Genomic DNA, 17554 nt, shown 5'->3' on the forward strand with positions numbered 1-17554 from the left:
GCTGCTTAGCGATTTTGACGCATGCCTCAGGGCTCTGGTATCAACATCAATACGGTTGACTAAATTAATGGTTATCAATTCTATTCTCTGGGACCCCCAGCGGTTCCAGAGCTAGCACACCTGTTTCAACTTGAACACAACGAACCAAATAATAACGCCCATGGAATCTTAGCAATGTAACATGGATAACCTGAATTGAAAAACCTGTATGGTTCTTCAAAATGATCTAAACATTTAAGACATTTACATTTAAGTCATTTAGCAGACGCTCTTATCCAGAGCGACTTACAAATTGGTGAATTCACCTTCTGACATCAGTGGAACAGCCACTTTACAATAGTGCATCTAAATCATTTAAGGGGGGGTGAGAAGGATTGCTTTATCCTATCCTAGGTATTCCTTGAAGAGGTGGGGTTTCAGGTGTCTCCGGAAGGTGGTGATTGACTCCGCTGTCCTGGCGTCGTGAGGGAGTTTGTTCCACCATTGGGGGGCCAGAGCAGCGAACAGTTTTGACTGGGCTGAGCGGGAACTGTACTTCCTCAGTGGTAGGGAGGCGAGCAGGCCAGAGGTGGATGAACGCAGTGCCCTTGTTTGGGTGTAGGGCCTGATCAGAGCCTGGAGGTACTGCGGTGCCGTTCCCCTCACAGCTCCGTAGGCAAGCACTAAAAATAACCTTTTGAGATTGAGATTGGTGCTACAAAGAACCTTCATCCATAAAGGTTCCATAACCATAAAAAGGGTTCTATATAGTCTCAAAAAGGGTTGTAACCATAGCAGAACCCTTTTTTGTTGCTATTTTGAACCTTTTTAATGCTTCTTTACAGCACCATACAAGTTGCATTTAGAACCTTAAGAGCATGGTTCTTTCTAGAACATTCAAAAAAAGCAGAAGACACCAGTATTTTTAACAATATATAGAATCATTTTGTTTGAAGTGTGCATGTGTGTTTGCATTATGTGAGTGCATTTGTGATTGTGTATGATCGAGAGGGAGAGAAAGAGAAAGAAAAAGAGAGTGTACAGTACAATAAATGAATATAAATCTATCAGTGTGTCTTATTCTGCCCATATGGGGAAATACACATAGAAGCGTTGAAGAGCTGGGACATACAGTACAGTACGACCTTGCCTCAGAAATCTCCTGATCATGCCTGATCGGTATTATATTATGAGCTTGTCACAGATGAAGTCAAAAGAGAAGGGGGAAGAGAGAGAGAAAGAGTGAGTGAGAGAATGAGTATAAGAGAGAGATAAAACTCTACTGCACTGGCTCTTGGGGGATAATTGATTTTAATTTCAAAGAAGAAGCCGTTTAATTGTCCTTGATATTCTTTTTGTGGGATATCCCTTAATTGAAATGTAGTTTGCAGCAACCTTGGGGCCCATTTTAAAAACATGCAAACTTCTCCAAGTACATGTGAGAAATTATGTAAAGGCTTTTCCTTTAGACATGAAAAACAAATGGTTCTATAGAGAGCCTAATAAGGGTTCTTTGGCTTGTAACCATAGCGGATCCCTTTTAGGTGCTATATAAACTCAGCAAAAAAAAGAAACGTTCTCTCCCTGTCAACTGTGTTTATTTTCAGCAAACTTAACTTAACGTGTAAATATTTGTATGAACATAAGATTCAACAACTGAGACATAAACTGAACAAGTTCCACAGACATGTGACTATCAGAAACTGAATAATGTGTCCCTGAACAAAGGGGAGGGGTCAAAATCAAAAGTAACAGTCAGTGTCTGGTGTGGCCACCAGCTGCATTAAGTACTGCAGTGCATCTACTCTTTATGGACTGCAGCAGATTTGCCAGTTCTTGCTGTGAGTTGTTACCCCACTCTTCCACTAAGGCACATGCAAGTTCACGGACATTTCTGTGGGGAATGGCCTTAGTCCTCATCCTCCGATCCAACAGGTCCCAGACGTGCTCAATGGGATTGAGATCCAGGATCTTCGCTGGCCATGGCAGGAACACTGACATTCTTGTCTTGCAGGAAATCACGCATAGAACGAGCAGTATGGCTGATGACATTGTCATGCTGGAGGGTCATGTCAGGATGAGCCTGCAGGAAGGTACCACATGAAGGAGGAGGATGTCTTCCCTGTAATGCACAGCGTTGAGATTTCATGCAATGACAACAAGCTCAGTCCTGTCTGGTCCAGCAAGGTGGATTTGGGCTCATAGGTGACGTTGTTGCCGGTGATGTCTGGTGATGACCTGCCTTACAACAGGCCTACATGCCCTCAGTCCAGCCTCTCTCAGCCTATTGCGGACAGTCTGAGCACTGATGGAGGGATTGTGCGTTCCTGGTGTAAGTCGGGTAGTTGTTGTTGCCATCCTGTACCTGTCCCGCAGGTGTGATGTTCGGATGTACCGATCCTGTGCAGGTGTTGTTACACGTGGTCTGACACTGCGAGGACGATCAGCTGTCCATCCTGTCTCCCTGTAGTGCTGTCTTAGGCGTCTCACAGTACGGCATTGCAATTTATTGTCCTGGCCACATTTTTGATTTATTTCACCTTTATTTAACCAGGTAGGCTAGTTTAGAACAAGTTCTCGTTTACAACTGCGACCTGGCCAAGATAAAGCATAGCAGTGTGAACAGACAGCAACAGAGTTACACATGGAGTAAACAATAAACAAGTCAATAACACAGTAGAAAAAAATAAAAAAAGAGTCTATATACATTGTGTGCAAAAGGCATGAGGAGGTAGGCGAATAATTACAATTTTGCAGATTAACACTGGAGTGATAAATGATCAGATGGTCATGTGCAGGTAGAGATACTGGTGTGCAAAAGAGCAGAAAAGTAAATAAATAAAAACAGTATGGGGATGAGGTAGGTAAATTGGGTGGGCTATTTACCGATGGACTATGTACAGCTGCAGCGATCGGTTAGCTGCTCAGATAGCAGATGTTTAAATTTGGTGAGGGAGATAAAAGTCTCCCTGCAGTCCTCATGCCTCCTTGCAGCATGCCTAAGGCACATTCACGAAGATGAGCAGGAGCCCTGGGCATCTTTCTTTTGGTGTTTTTCAGAGTTAGTAGAAAGGCCTCTTTAGTGTCCTAAATTTTCCTAACTGTGACCTTAATTGCCTACCGTCTGTAAGCTGTTATTGTCTTAATGACAGTTCCACAGGTGCATGTTCATTCATTGTTTATGTTTCATTGAACAAGCATGGGAAACAGTGTTTAAACCCTTTACAATGAAGATCTATGAAGTTATTTGCTCATACGGTTCTAAATGGAACCTTCATGGTGTTTTTAAAGAACCCTTTCCTGAGGTTCTATAAAAAAGTTTCTATATAGCACCTAAAAAGGTATTCCACTATGTTTACGACCCTTTTTGGGGCGATATCGAAAACATTTATATGTTTTTCTTATTATAGCCATGATGGAGACTGGTTCCATAAATCATTTTTCTCAATCTCAAACGTTCTTTGTAGATCCTTTTCAGGAACCATACAGGGTTTTGTATTCTGGTTAGTCATATTATATTGTTAAAATTCCATCTGTGTTATTGTGTTAATAGAGAAGTTGAATCTTGTGTGCCAGCTCTGGAACGACTTGAGTAGTTTCACAAGACAACGCCACTGGCGATAATCATATTTTACATGTAATAGCATAACACCACAGATTAGATACACTGGAATGCACAAAAAGAGCCTGGAGCAAACTACGGTTCAAATATTTGAATGAGCCACCGCTCCTACAAGTTCCATTTAGAACCTAAAGAGCATAGATCTTCATAGCCATATATAGAACCATTTGTTTAAAGTGGGCATGTGTGTATGCATATATATATATATATATATATATATATATATATATATATATATATATAGAGCGAGAGAGAGTGTGTCTTATTCTGCCCATATGGGGAAATACACATGTCATAGAGGCCTTGAAGAGCAGGGACAGTAGGACCTTGCCTCAGAAATATTTGATCTCCTGATCATGCCTTACACAGGTCGGTATTGTATGATGAGCTTGGCACAGATTTATCTTTCCAGGATGTGACACGTGTGTTAAGTGCTTTATTGTAGCCACGGTCTAACTTTTAATGAGCTTTCCCGAGACATGTAAACATCACTCTGCATATGCAGAAATTAACAACACTTAAGTCAAAGAGAAGGGGGAAGACAGAGAGAAACCTCTATAGCATTGGCTATTGGGGGATAATTGATTTTAATTTCAAAGAAGTAGCCGTTTCAATGTCATTTATATTATTTTTGGTGGATTTCCCTTAATTAAAACTTGGTTAGCAGCAACCTTAGGGCACATTTTAAATGTGCAAACTTCTATAAATACACGTGAGAAATTACACAAAGGCTTTTCCTTTAGACAATAAAAACAATTGGTTCTATACAGTGCCAAATAAGGGTTCTTTGGCTTGTAACCATAGCGGATCCCTTTTTGGTGCTATATAGAACCGTTTTTGAAGGTTCCATGAAGAACCATGCTCATACGGTTCTAAATGGAACCTTTATGGCATTTTAAAGAACCCTCTCCTGAGGTTCTATAAAGAGCCATTAAAAAAAGGTTTTAAATAGCACCAAAAAAAGATTCCGCTGTGCTTACAACACTTTCATAACCTTTACGGAGACTGGTTCCATAAATCATTTTTCTCAATCTCAAACGTTCTTTGTAGATCCTTTTCAGGAACCATACAGGGTTTTGTATTCTGGTTAGCCATATTATACTGTTGCAATTCCATCGGTGTTATTGTGTTAATAGAGAAGTTGAATCATGTGTGCCAGCTCTGGAACGACTTGAGTAGTTTCACAAGACAACGCCACTGGCGATAATCATATGTAAAATGTACCAGCGTAACACCACAGATTAGATACACTGAAATGCATAAAAAGAGCCTGGAGTAAACTATGCCCCAAAATGTTTGAATGAGCCACCGCTCCTACATTTTAATTATCACTGAACTGCAAAGAACCATTGAAGGGGAGGTTAGGCACAAAACTACCTTCATACTTCCATTCATTTTTTAAAAACGGTACCGGTTACCTTCAGACAAGGACGTAGAGCAAAATGGAGACCACCATCGTGTTTGTGAGAGTTTGTAGGTCAAACCTTTCGGATGCTACAGACGTTTTTCTGAGAAGACCGATTTTCGGGATGTCTCATGGTCTGACAAACATGCCTCTAATTCTGCCGCCTTTCACCGCAGATGCGGGAGTATGACATAGGCGGATGTGGTGGATTGAGACCTGTCCAATGCAGAACTGTTACCTCTATCTCAATCTGACAGATTTTAGATTGCAAACCGGTATGTCAATCGATGTCATGTTTGCTTTAGCATGGTGTGGTTACGAGACAACAGAAAGACTCTCTTTACACATCTGCATGTACATGTTTTTACAGTCTGGGCAGAAAGAGTCTAACTGCATGACTGTTTTGTTTTACATGCCACCCTCTCACTTGTACTGTCATAGATTCCTGTGACAAGAACAAACTGGCAGTAATAACATCTTCAAGTGACTGATGATGTTTGCAGGACAAAAAAAACCTCCTTTCATTCCCTACACTGTTTGCTAGTCCTCTCACTTTATTTACCCTGGCTCACTAGTGTCAGGCGTTGCGGTCGAGTTGGGTCTAAACCAGGTATTGGGGTTTGCACAATGCCGTCGGGGTTACACCAAATAAAAATGTGATTTCACATTTAAAATAAATAAATATATATATATGTACACCTTTTTTCACATTTTCAAACAGTCTCTTTATATTTTCCAACGGGTAGCCTCGCTGTCACGACTTCCGCCGAGGTTGGCTCTCCTGCCTGCTCAGGCGGTGCTCGGCGGTCGTCGTCACCGTCCTACTAGCCACTACCGATCCCTTTTCGTGTATCTGTTGGTTTTGTCTGATTGGTTTCACCTGTGTGTTGTTTAGTTAATTAGTGTCTGTATATGTAGTAGGTTGTCCCGCCCCTGTCTTGTGCGGGATTGTTATTTGTGTATTCATGTCAGTCGGTGCATCTTGTGTTAATATTCTCCGGTCTGTTTTTATCCTGTGTTGGATTCACCCTGTGTGTGTTGGGTTGACCGTGTTTCTTGTTCGCTGGAGAATAAACTGTAATATCACTATCTGCTCTCTGCGCCTGATTCCACACACCTTGTTTAGACGTGACACTCGTTTCACTGCCAAAAATAAAATTAAACCATCTAGTGTTCAGCAAAATAACAACACAATATCATATACAGGTAGCCTAGTCAAATAATTAACATTCAATCACATTAACCATTACTCTCTCTCGGAGAGCAGTGCATATGTGGCTGCTGCTCATTCGGTTTCCTCGAAAATGGATACATGGTTAAAAAGAAGTAAAGCCTGCGTCCATGTAGACACATACCAGTTCTACTGGTAGTACTGCTACTACCAGCAGTACTACACCTGCACCTGTCAACTACACAAGTTGTTCTGCTTCCACGATCACATCCAATGCAAGCATCAGTAACTATACATTTGTTGTTAGCCCAGCTAGCATGGACACTGACAGTTGTGAATCTGATGCAGCCGAAGAGCCCCCTTACCCGGGAAAGCACCGAACAACAGACAAGGACTTGGACCATCAGAGGCACCAATATGATGAGAACTACATTGATTTGGGGTTTGCTTACACTAATGGTCAAAAGTTTTAGAGCACCTACTCATTCAAGGGTTTTTATTTTTACTATTTTCTACATTGTAGAATAATAGTGAAGACATCAAAACTACGAAATAACACATGTGGAATCATGTAGTAACTGAAAAAGTGTGAAACAAATCAAAATATATTTTATATTTGAGATTCTTCAAATAGCCAACCTTCCCTTGATGACAGCTTTGCAAACACTTGGCATTCTCTCAACCAGCTTCATGAGGTAGTCACCTGGAATGCATTTCAATTAACAGGTGTGCCTTCTTGAAAGTTAATTTGTAGAATTTATTTCCTTCTTAATGCATTTGAGCCAATCAGTGGTGTTGTGACAAGGTAGGGGTGGTGTACAGAAGATAGCTCTATTTGGTAAAATACCATGTCCATATTATGGCAAGAACAGCTCAAATAAGCAAATAGAAATTGCAGTCCCTCATTACCTTAAGACATGAAGGTTAGTCAATATGAAAAATTAAGAACTTTGAAAGTTTCTTCAAGTGCAGTCGAAACCATCACTCGCTATGATGAAACTGGCCACAGGAATGGAAGACCCAGAGTTACCTCGACTGCAGAGTATAAGTTCATTAGAGTCAACAGCCTCAGAAATTGCAGTCCAAATAAATGCTTCAAAGAGTAATTTGACCACGGAGGCCTGATTCACACAGTCTCCTCTGAAGACAGTCAACTTTTCAGAAAAACCTAGCCTAAAACCCCAAACAACAAGCAATGCAGGTGTAGAAGGACGGTGGCTAGGAAAAACTCCATAGAAAGGCCAAAACCTAGGAAGAAACCTAGAGAGGAACCAGGCTATGTGGGGTGGCCAGTCCTCTTCTGGCTGTGCCGGGTGGAGATTATAGCAGAACATGGCCAAGATGTTCAAATGTTCATAAATGACCAGCATGGTCGAATAATAATAAGGCAGAACAGTTGAAACTGGAGCAGCAGCACGGTCAGGTGGACTGGGGACAGCAAGGAGTCATCATGTCATGCAGTCCTGGGGCATGGTCCTAGGGCTCAGGTCCTCCGAGAGAGAGAAAGAAAGAGAGAAGGAGAGAATTAGAGAACGCACACTTAGATTCACACAGGACACCGAATAGGACAGGAGAAGTACTCCAGATATAACAAACTGACCCTAGCCCCCCGACACATAAACTACTGCAGCATAAATACTGGAGGCTGAGACAGGAGAGGTCAGGAGACACTGTGGCCCCATCCGAGGACACCCCCGGACAGGGCCAAACAGGAAGGATATAACCCCACCCACTTTGCCAAAGCACAGCCCCCACACCACTAGAGGGATATCTTCAACCACCAACTTACCATCCTGAGACAAGGCTGAGTATAGCCCACAAAGATCTCCGCCATGGCACAACCCAAGGGGGGGCGCCAACCCAGACAGGATGACCACATCAGTGAATCAACCCACTGAGGTGACGCACCCCTTCCAGGGACAGCATGAGAGGGCACCAGTAAGCCAGTGACTCAGCCCCTGTAATAGGGTTAGAGGCAGAGAATCCCAGTGGAAAGAGGGGAACCGGCCAGGCAGAGACAGCAAGGGCGGTTTGTTGCTCCAGAGCCTTTCCGTTCACCTTCCCACTCCTGAGCCAGACTACACTCAATCATATGACCCACTGAAGAGATGAGTCTTCAGTAAAGACTTAAAGGTTGAGACCGAGTTTGCATCTCTGACATGGGTAGGCAGACCTTTCCATAAAAATGGAGCTCTATAGGAGAAAGCCCTGCCTCCAGCTGTTTGCTTCGAAATTCTAGGGATAATTAGGAGGCCTGCGTCTTGTGACTGTAGCGTACGTGTAGGTATGTACGGCAGGACCAAATCAGAGAGATAGGTAGGAGCAAGCCCATGTAATGCTTTGTAGGTTAGCAGTAAAACCTTGAAATCAGCCCTTGCTTTGACAGGAAGCCAGTGTAGAGAGGCTAGCACTGGAGTAATATGATAATTTTTGGTTCTAGTCAGGATTCTAGCAGCCGTATTTAGCACTAACTGAAGTTTATTTAGTGCTTTATCCGGGTAGCCGGAAAGTAGAGCATTGCAGTAATCTAACCTAGAAGTGACAAAAGCATGGATTAATTTTTCTGCATCATTTTTGGACAGAAAGTTTCTGAATTTTGCAATGTTACGTAGATGGAAAAAAGCTGTCCTTGAAATGGTCTTGATATGTTCTTCAAAAGAGAGATCAGGGTCCAGAGTAACGCCGAGGTCCTTCACAGTTTTATTTGAGACGACTGTACAACCATTAAGATTAATTGTCAGATTCAACAGAAGATCTCTTTGTTTCTTGGGACCTAGAACAAGCATCTCTGTTTTGTCCGAGTTTAAAAGTAGAAAGTTTGCAGCCATCCACTTCCTTATGTCTGAAACACATGCTTCTAGCAAGGGCAATTTTGGGGCTTCACCATGTTTCATTGAAATGTACAGCTGTGTGTCATCCGCATAGCAGTGAAAGTTAACATTATGTTTTCGATTAACATCCCCAAGAGGTAAAATATATAGTGAAAACAATAGTTGTCCTAAAACGGAACCCTGAGGAACACCGAAATTTACAGTTGATTTGTCAGAGGACAAACCATTCACAGAGACAAACTGATATCTTTCCGACGGATAACATCTAAACCAGGCCAGAACTTGTCCGTGTAGACCAATTTGGGTTTCCAATCTCTCCAAAAGAATGTGGTGATTGATGGTATCAAAAGCAGCACTAAGGTCTAGGACCACGAGGACAGATGCAGAGCCTCGGTCTGACGCCATTAAAAGGTAAATTACCACCTTCACAAGTGCCGTCTCAGTGCTATGATGGGGTCTAAAACCAGACTGAAGCATTTTGTATACATTGTTTGTCTTCAGGAAGGCAGTGAGTTGCTGCGCAACAGCCTTTTCTAAAAATTTTGAAAGGAATGGAAGATTCGATATATGCCGATAGTTTTTCATATTTTCTGGGTCAAGGTTTGGCTTTTTCAAGAGAGGCTTTATTACTGCCACTTTTAGTGAGTTTGGTACACATCCGGTGGATAGAGAGCCGTTTATTATGTTCAACATAGGAGGGCCAAGCACAGGAAGCAGCTCTTTCAGTAGTTTAGTTGGAATATGGTCCAGTATGCAGCTTGAAGGTTTAGAGGCCATGATTATTTTCATCATTGTGTCAAGAGATGTAGTACTAAAACACTTCAGCGTCTCTCTTGATCCTAGGTCCTGGCAGAGTTGTGCAGACTCAGGACAACTGAGCTTTGAAGGAATACGCAGATTTAAAGAGGAGTCCGTAATTTGCTTTCTAATAATCATAATCTTTTCCTCTAAGAAGTTCATGAATTTATCACTGCTAAAGTGAAAGTCATCCTCTCTTGGGGAATGCTGCTTTTTAGTTAGCTTTGTGACAGTATCAAAAAGGAATTTCGGATTGTTCTTATTTTCCTCAATTAAGTTAGATCTCTGCATGTGTATTTCCCACCATAAAGCATGGAGTATCCTGCCTTGGCAAATCGCGCTGTTAAGACACTGATGCCCTTTGCAACCACGTACCTATGTGAGAGTGGATTCTCAGCCCTCACTAGCATGAAAACTAAATACAGGCACAGTGTGTGGAAAATGATTTAAGACTGAGACTCTCTCCAATACAACCCAACATTGCAGAGTTATGAGCATCCTTTCAAGCACACCCTTCTAATTAACCTGTGGTGAGTTATTCACCATTTTTGATGAACAAATAAGGTTTTATATGTAAGATGGTTAAATATTCTTATGTTTAATAAATGTATCATATAGTGTGTGTGTGTGGCAGGCTTACAATGATGGCAAAAAACAACATTTGAGAGTGCCCTGACCCTGGTGCTAGAGCGGGTACGCAGCTGGAGGTTGAATGTTTGAAGGGGTACGGACCTATACAATTTTGGGAACCTCTGTGAGAGTCTACTTCCATAGAACCAGCTAAACCACCTGGCAATCTCTCTCGACAGTAATATCCTAATGGGCCTCAGTCTCGTCAATAGGATTTAGATGAGATTATCGGCTCAGGTGGAGCAGGCAGATTATCAAGGTGTGAGCCCAGGGAGCCCTCACTTAGTGGATTGAAGGTAGAGGTTGAAATAGCAAGGGCCCTCATGAAAGGTAAGCTTAATTGGTACGCCAATGTTTAATAGTAACGACTGGGGCTAAATGATGTTTTCTAATAATTTAATATCAAGTTCAGAGAGTGGTTACCAGTCAGTACATTCACTGTATCTCTATTTTTAAACATGGGCTGTTAGTTCTGACTGGAGATAACTGTCCAGTGAAAATCTCACTTAAAAAAATGAATATTTACTCATACCCAAATAATCTTGTTGACTCATCCTATACTCGAATTTCTGGACAAGCATACATTGGAGAGAAAACACTTAATAAAAAACTCCACTGCAAAGATTCTTGCTATTTTCTCATAAAGAACGAGGTCATACTCCTGAGGAGGATGAGCTGGCCAATCAGCGGTCTACTCGCATGAATATGTTTAGGCCGTGGCTGTGAATACAATGTTTACGCCAGGGCCTCTGTTCCCATGGAAACCTCTTTCTCAAAGCTACGGATCCGGATAACGTTCTGCCATGTGTTATGTTATGCAAAAATAGCTGCTGCTCACACTCCACCTCCATTCACATTTCTCTCTTTACTCTCCTTCTTCTGACCCATGATGATGTAGCCTGTGGGCATGTTTGAGTGACAAGCAGAAAGTAACTGATTGTAGAAAAAAAGTTGAGGATTGAAGTCAGGGGAGGTGCTTTTGCGACAGCCAAAAGTTGGAGGGTATTACGGTTTTCCTACAGCAAGGCTCAGATTAACGTGGCATTTTATTTTAAAATGTTGAAATAAGCATGACTCCAACTCACATTTCAGACACTCACAAACTGAAATCATATATTGAGTGTACATGACAGACTGACCAGGTGAATCTAGGTAAAAGGTATGATCCCTTATTGGCGTCACTTGTTAAATCCACTTCAATTGGTAAAGATGAAGGGGAGGAGACAATTGAGACATGGATTGTGTATGTGTGCCATACAAAGCGTGAATAGGCAAGACAAAATATTTGTCTTTGAACGGGGTATGGTAGTAGGTGACGCACTGGTTTGTGTCAAGAACTGCAATGTTGCTGAGCATTTCACGCTCAACAGTTTCCTGTGTGTATCACGAATGGTCCACCACCCAAAGGACATCCAGCCAACTTGACCAAACTATGGGAAGCATTGGAGTCAATATGGGCCAGCAATCCCTGTGAAATGCTTTCGAACACCTTGTAGTCCATTCCTCGACGAATTGAGGCTGTTCTGAGATCAAAAGTGGGGCGGGGGGTGCAACTCAACATTTGGAAGATGTTCATAATGTTTTGTACACTCAGTGTATGTGTGTACATTATACAATCAATCCGTGAGAGAGAGCCTCAAATATTACATACATTTGTATTATGGTACATGAATAGCGGCAAAGTTGGTTCCTGTTTCAGTTATGTCTTTGGTTACCATCACGTGGGCCAAACAAAAACACGCTAATGACTGGTTGACAATGGATCCTCCCACATTCAACACCTGTGATTGCTTTAAGCCTCGCTTTATGTCTCTCACAAATGTCAATATGCCTTGTATACTGTTGTTGAGGATACTTGTCATTGTTTTAGTTAACTGCGGAGCCCCTAGTTCCACTCAACATGCCTCAGATACCCCCTTTGTCCCACCTCCCACACATGCGGGGACCTCACCCAGCATAACTGCATCCAGAGATGCAACCTCTCTTATTGTCACTCAGTGCCTGGGTTTACCTCCACTGTACCCACACACCCTATCATACCCCTGTCTGTACATTATGCCCTGAACCTATCCTACCACATCCTTAAATCTGCTTCTTTTATTCTCTGTCCCCAACACAGTTTTGATAGCCTTTAGCTGTACCCTCATCCTACTCCTTCTCTGTTCCTCGGGTGATGTGGAGGTTAACCCAGGCCCTGCGTGTCTCCAGTCGCTCTCATTTGTTGACTTCTGTAACCGAAAAAGCCTTGGTTTCATGCATGGTAACATCAGAAGCCTCCCCCCTAAGTTTGTTTTACTCACTGCTTTAGCACACTCCGCCAACCCTGATGTCCTTGCTGTGTCTGAATCCTTGCTTAGGAAGGCCACCAAAATTTGGAGATTTCCATCCCCAACTACAACATTTTGACTGCCCTCGACCAGCACAAAAACATCCTGTGGCGGACTACACTAGCATTGAATAGTCCCCGCGATATTCAAATTTTCAGGGAAGTCAGGAACCAATACACGCAGTCAGTCAGGAAAGCAAAGGCTAGCTTTTTCAAACATAAATTTACATCCTGTAGCTCTAACTCCAAAAAGTGTTGGGACACTGTGAAGTCCATGGAGAATTAGAGCACCTCCTCCCAGCTGTCAACTGCACTGATGCTAGGAAACACTGTCATCACCGATAAATTCACGATAATTTCAATAAGCATTTCTCTACGGCTGGCCATGCTTTCCTCCTGGCTACCCCAACCCCGGCCAACAGCTCCGCACCCCCCACAGCTACTTGCCCAAGCCTCCTCAGCTTCTCCTTCACCTAAATCCAGATAGCAGATGTTCTGAAAGAGCTGCAAAACCTGGACCCGTACAAATCAGCTGGGCTAAACCATTTGGACCCTCTCTTCCTAAAATTATCTTCCACCATTGTTGCAACCCCTATTACCAGTCTGTTCAACCTCTCTTTCATATCGTCCGAGATCCCTAAAGATTGGAAACCTGCCGCGGTCATCCCCCTCTTCAAAGATGGTGACACTCTAGACCCAAACTGTTACAGACCCCTAGACCCAAACTGTTACAGACCTATATCTGTCCTGCCCTGCCTTTCTAAAGTCTTCGAAAGCCAAGTCAACAAACAGATAACTGACCATTTTGAATTCCACCGTACCTTCTCCGCTGTGCAATCCGGTTTCCGAGCTAGTCATGGGTGCACCTCAGCCACACTCAAGGTACTAAACGATATCATAACCGTCATCGATAAAAGACAGTACTGTGCAGTGGTCTTCATTGACCTGGCCAAGGCTTCCGACTCTGTCAATCACCGTATTCTTATCGGCAGACTCAACAGCCTTAGTTTCTCAAATGACTGCCTCGCCTGGTTCACCAACTACTTCTCAGACAGAGTTCAGTGTGTCAAATCGGAGGGCCCTAATATTTTTTCCCAATAAAAACGTTAACATTTTGTGTCAAACTACCAGGAAGTCAGAAAAGACAGACTGCATGGGTGGGGAACTGGTAGGCTGACTGGGCGTGAGCTCACCTTGACTGGCGGTTCTTTGAATATTCCTATGTCAACTAAAATGGACGAAGTGAGCAGTGTTGCAGTGAGATTATCGCAAGCAAATTTGCTGATACACAAAACAACTCAAACAACATTGAAACTGCATGCAACATCCAGTCCTGTCATACATCACTGCATGGTTTCACAAATGCTTTGCTTATCTACCTGTTTGGTTGTTGTAACAGCATCCATAATTATAGACAAAATGTTGGCTGTATAATTTAGCAAGCCCAAATGAAATTGTCACCTCTGTTAATCAAGCTGGTTATCTAGCTCATCTCAGACATTTTCAGTTGGAACTTCACAGTGTGAAGTCTTGGTACATTTCCATATTGCCTGCCAGACAATGTTAACATATCATACAGTAACTACCAATGATGTCAACACGTTTGCATGAAGCTTCCTTTTGGCATGTCTCTTGATGTAATGACATGACAATTGCGTCAGAGTTTTGGCAACCCTTCCCCAGCTTTTCAGGTAAAATGGAGGCTGAAGACCTAGCTAGCCAGTTACTAGCTAACACCAGGCAAAGATAAAAGCAGGAACCTATACATATCTTTGCCATAGACGAATAGGAGGAACCTCTAATTACAGTGCATTCGGAAAGTATTTAAACCCCTTCCCCTTTTCCAAATGTAGTTACGTTACAGCCTCTAAAATGGATTAACTAAAAAAAAACGAATCAATCTACACATGCTGCCAAAAGTGCTTCAACAAAGTGCTGAGTAAAGTGCCTGAATTAGCAAACATTTCTAAAAAGCTGTTTTTGCTTTGTGATTATGGGGTATTGTGTGTAGATTGATGATAAAACAACAATAATTTAAAGCATTTTAGAATAAGACTGTAAGGTAACACAATGTGGAAAAAGTCAAGGGGTCTGAATACTTTCCGAATGTACTGTATATTTGCTGACACTCCAATTTTTTGCACCAGTAGACTAGCAATGTAAACCAAGCCCCTCTGCAAACACGCCTTTTGCGATGTTGGATTCGAGGCTGTAATTATTTAAATTAGGTAAGAGAATAAGACATTACCATTGGTGTCTTAAAATGAGGCTTTTTGTGATGTCACAAAAAAAAAATCCCGCCTCCTGAATCCAAGTGTTTGACATGGGGGAGGGCATCAGTAACTTTATGATCAACCTTTATCAATGTAGAAGCAACATTCATTTTTCATTAAAAAAAAAATCCTCCCATGCAAACCTGGTAATTAGAAGGTCCTTTGCAGATTGTATTTTCGAACAGCAACTATCAGAAAATAACATTGATCAAATGTTTTCACACTTTTATAGTGTTAGTTTCATCAGCAGTTGTAGAGTATTACACAGAAAAAAACAGAATTTTGACTGAACTGGGCCTTTAACTATTTTACCGCCTGGTGATGTCACTAGGTAGGCCAACACTGACCAGAACAGGCTGAGATTTCAGGCGGTCTTTTCAAACACTAAAAGGGTGTTATCATCATTTTCAGAATTTCACAGTATTATTCCAAACTCATGGTGTAGAAATATATATATAAAACACATTAATCGCCGATCAAGGAAGGGGGAGCAACAGCAGAGCACGGAGCAGCAGCTAGTTAGGAAGAGGAGTGGGCAGCTGCTAAGAAGAAAAAAAATTGGGTTTCCAGAAAATCTGGAAGTGTAGCCACTCCGATAATTTAAGGACCTGTATGCGCCCACAACATTCTGTTGTTTGGGTAGGCCCACACCATTAAAACACAAAAAAGCTGCTTTTTAACATACCTAATTAAAAAATGTTGGAAGGAAAACTAATTATGGGTTATATTTCATAGAAAAATGGAAACACTGGAAGTTGAGTGCAACACAATAGTGGTGGATGGGGTGGCAGGATAGCCTAGTGGTTAGAGCGTGTGACTAGCAACTAGTCTACTAGAGTTCAAACCCCCAAGCTGACAAGGTACACATCTGTTGTTCTGCCCCTGAACAGGCAGTTAACCCACTGTTCCTAGGCCATCATTGAAAATAAGAATTACTTCTTAACTGACTTGCCTGGTTAAATAAAGGTAAAATAAATAAACATTTGTATATTATGAGGGATCCCCATTCTTTGTCCAAACACATTAAGACATTACATTACACATAAAATAATTACATATCCACAACACAAAATGTAGGATATCACCAAACAACAGTATTACAATGCTCGTGTGTGTAGAGTACATGTGCTAGCGCCTGCATGCATATGTATGTCTCTGTACCTGTGTGTGTATCTCTTCACAGTCCCCGCTGTTCCATAATGTGTTTTTTTATCTGTTTTTTAATCGGATTCTACTGCGTGTGTCACTTACAAGATGTGGAATAGAGTTCTATGTAGTAATTGCTCTATGTAGTACTATGTGCTTCCCATAGTGGACTTGGGGATTGTGAAGAGACCTCTGATGGCATGTCTTGTGTGTTATGCATGCGTGTTCGAGCTCTGTGCTAGCAGTTTAAACAGACAGCTAGGTGCATTCAGCTTGTCAACACTTCTTACAAAACGAAGTAGTGATGAAGTCAATCTCTCCTTCACTTTGAGCTATGACAGATTGACACGCATATCTACAATGTTAGCTCTCTGTGTACATTTATGGGCCAGCCGTGCTGCCCTGTTCTGAGCCAATTGTAATTTTCCCAATTTCCTCTTTGTGGCACCCCTGACCACACGACTGAACAGTAGTCCAGGTGCAACAAAACTAGGGCCTGTAGGACCTGCCTTGTTGATAGTGTTGTTAAGAAGGCAGAGTTGCGCTTTATTATGGACAGACGTGTCCCCATTTTAGCTACTGTATCAACATGTTTTGACCATCACAGTTTACACTCCAGGGTTACTCCAAGCAGTTTAAATCACCTCAACTTGCTCAATTTCCACATTATTCATTCCAAGATTTAGTTGAGGTTTAGGGTTTAGTGAATGATTTGTCCCAAATACAATGCTTTTAGTTTTTGAAATATTTGGGACTAATTTATTCCTTGCCACCCATTCTGAAACTAACTGCAACACTTTGTTAAGTGTTGCAGTCATTTCAGTCACTATTGTAGCTGACGTGTAAAGTTTTGAGTCATCTGCATACAGAGACACACTGGCTTTACTCAAAAACAGTAACATTTTGTTAGTAAAGATTACTTTTTTCAAAGGGCCTAGACAGCTGCCCTGGAAAATTCCTAATTCTACCTGGATTATGTTGGAGATGATTCCATTAAAGAACACCCTCTGTGTTCTGTTAGACTGTTAACTCTTTATTCACAATATAGCAGGGGGTGTAAAGCCATAACACATACATTTTTCCAGCAGCAGACTATGATAGATAATGTGAAAAGCCGCACTGAAGTCAAACATAACAGCCCCCACAATATTTTTATCATCAATTTCTCTCAGCCAATCATCAGTCATCTGTTTAAAAACCACATCTGCGAGCAGGCCTTTCTAATCAACCTGGCCCGGGTATCCTGGAAGGATATTGACCTCATCCCGTCAGTTGAGGATGCCTGGTTGTTCTTTAAAAGTGATTTCCTCACCATCTTAAATAAGCATGCCCCTTTGAAAAAATGTAGAACTAAGAAAAGATATAGCCCTTGG

This window comes from Oncorhynchus masou, chromosome 31 (genome assembly GCF_036934945.1).
Source record: "Oncorhynchus masou masou isolate Uvic2021 chromosome 31, UVic_Omas_1.1, whole genome shotgun sequence".
NCBI lineage: Eukaryota > Metazoa > Chordata > Actinopteri > Salmoniformes > Salmonidae > Oncorhynchus > Oncorhynchus masou.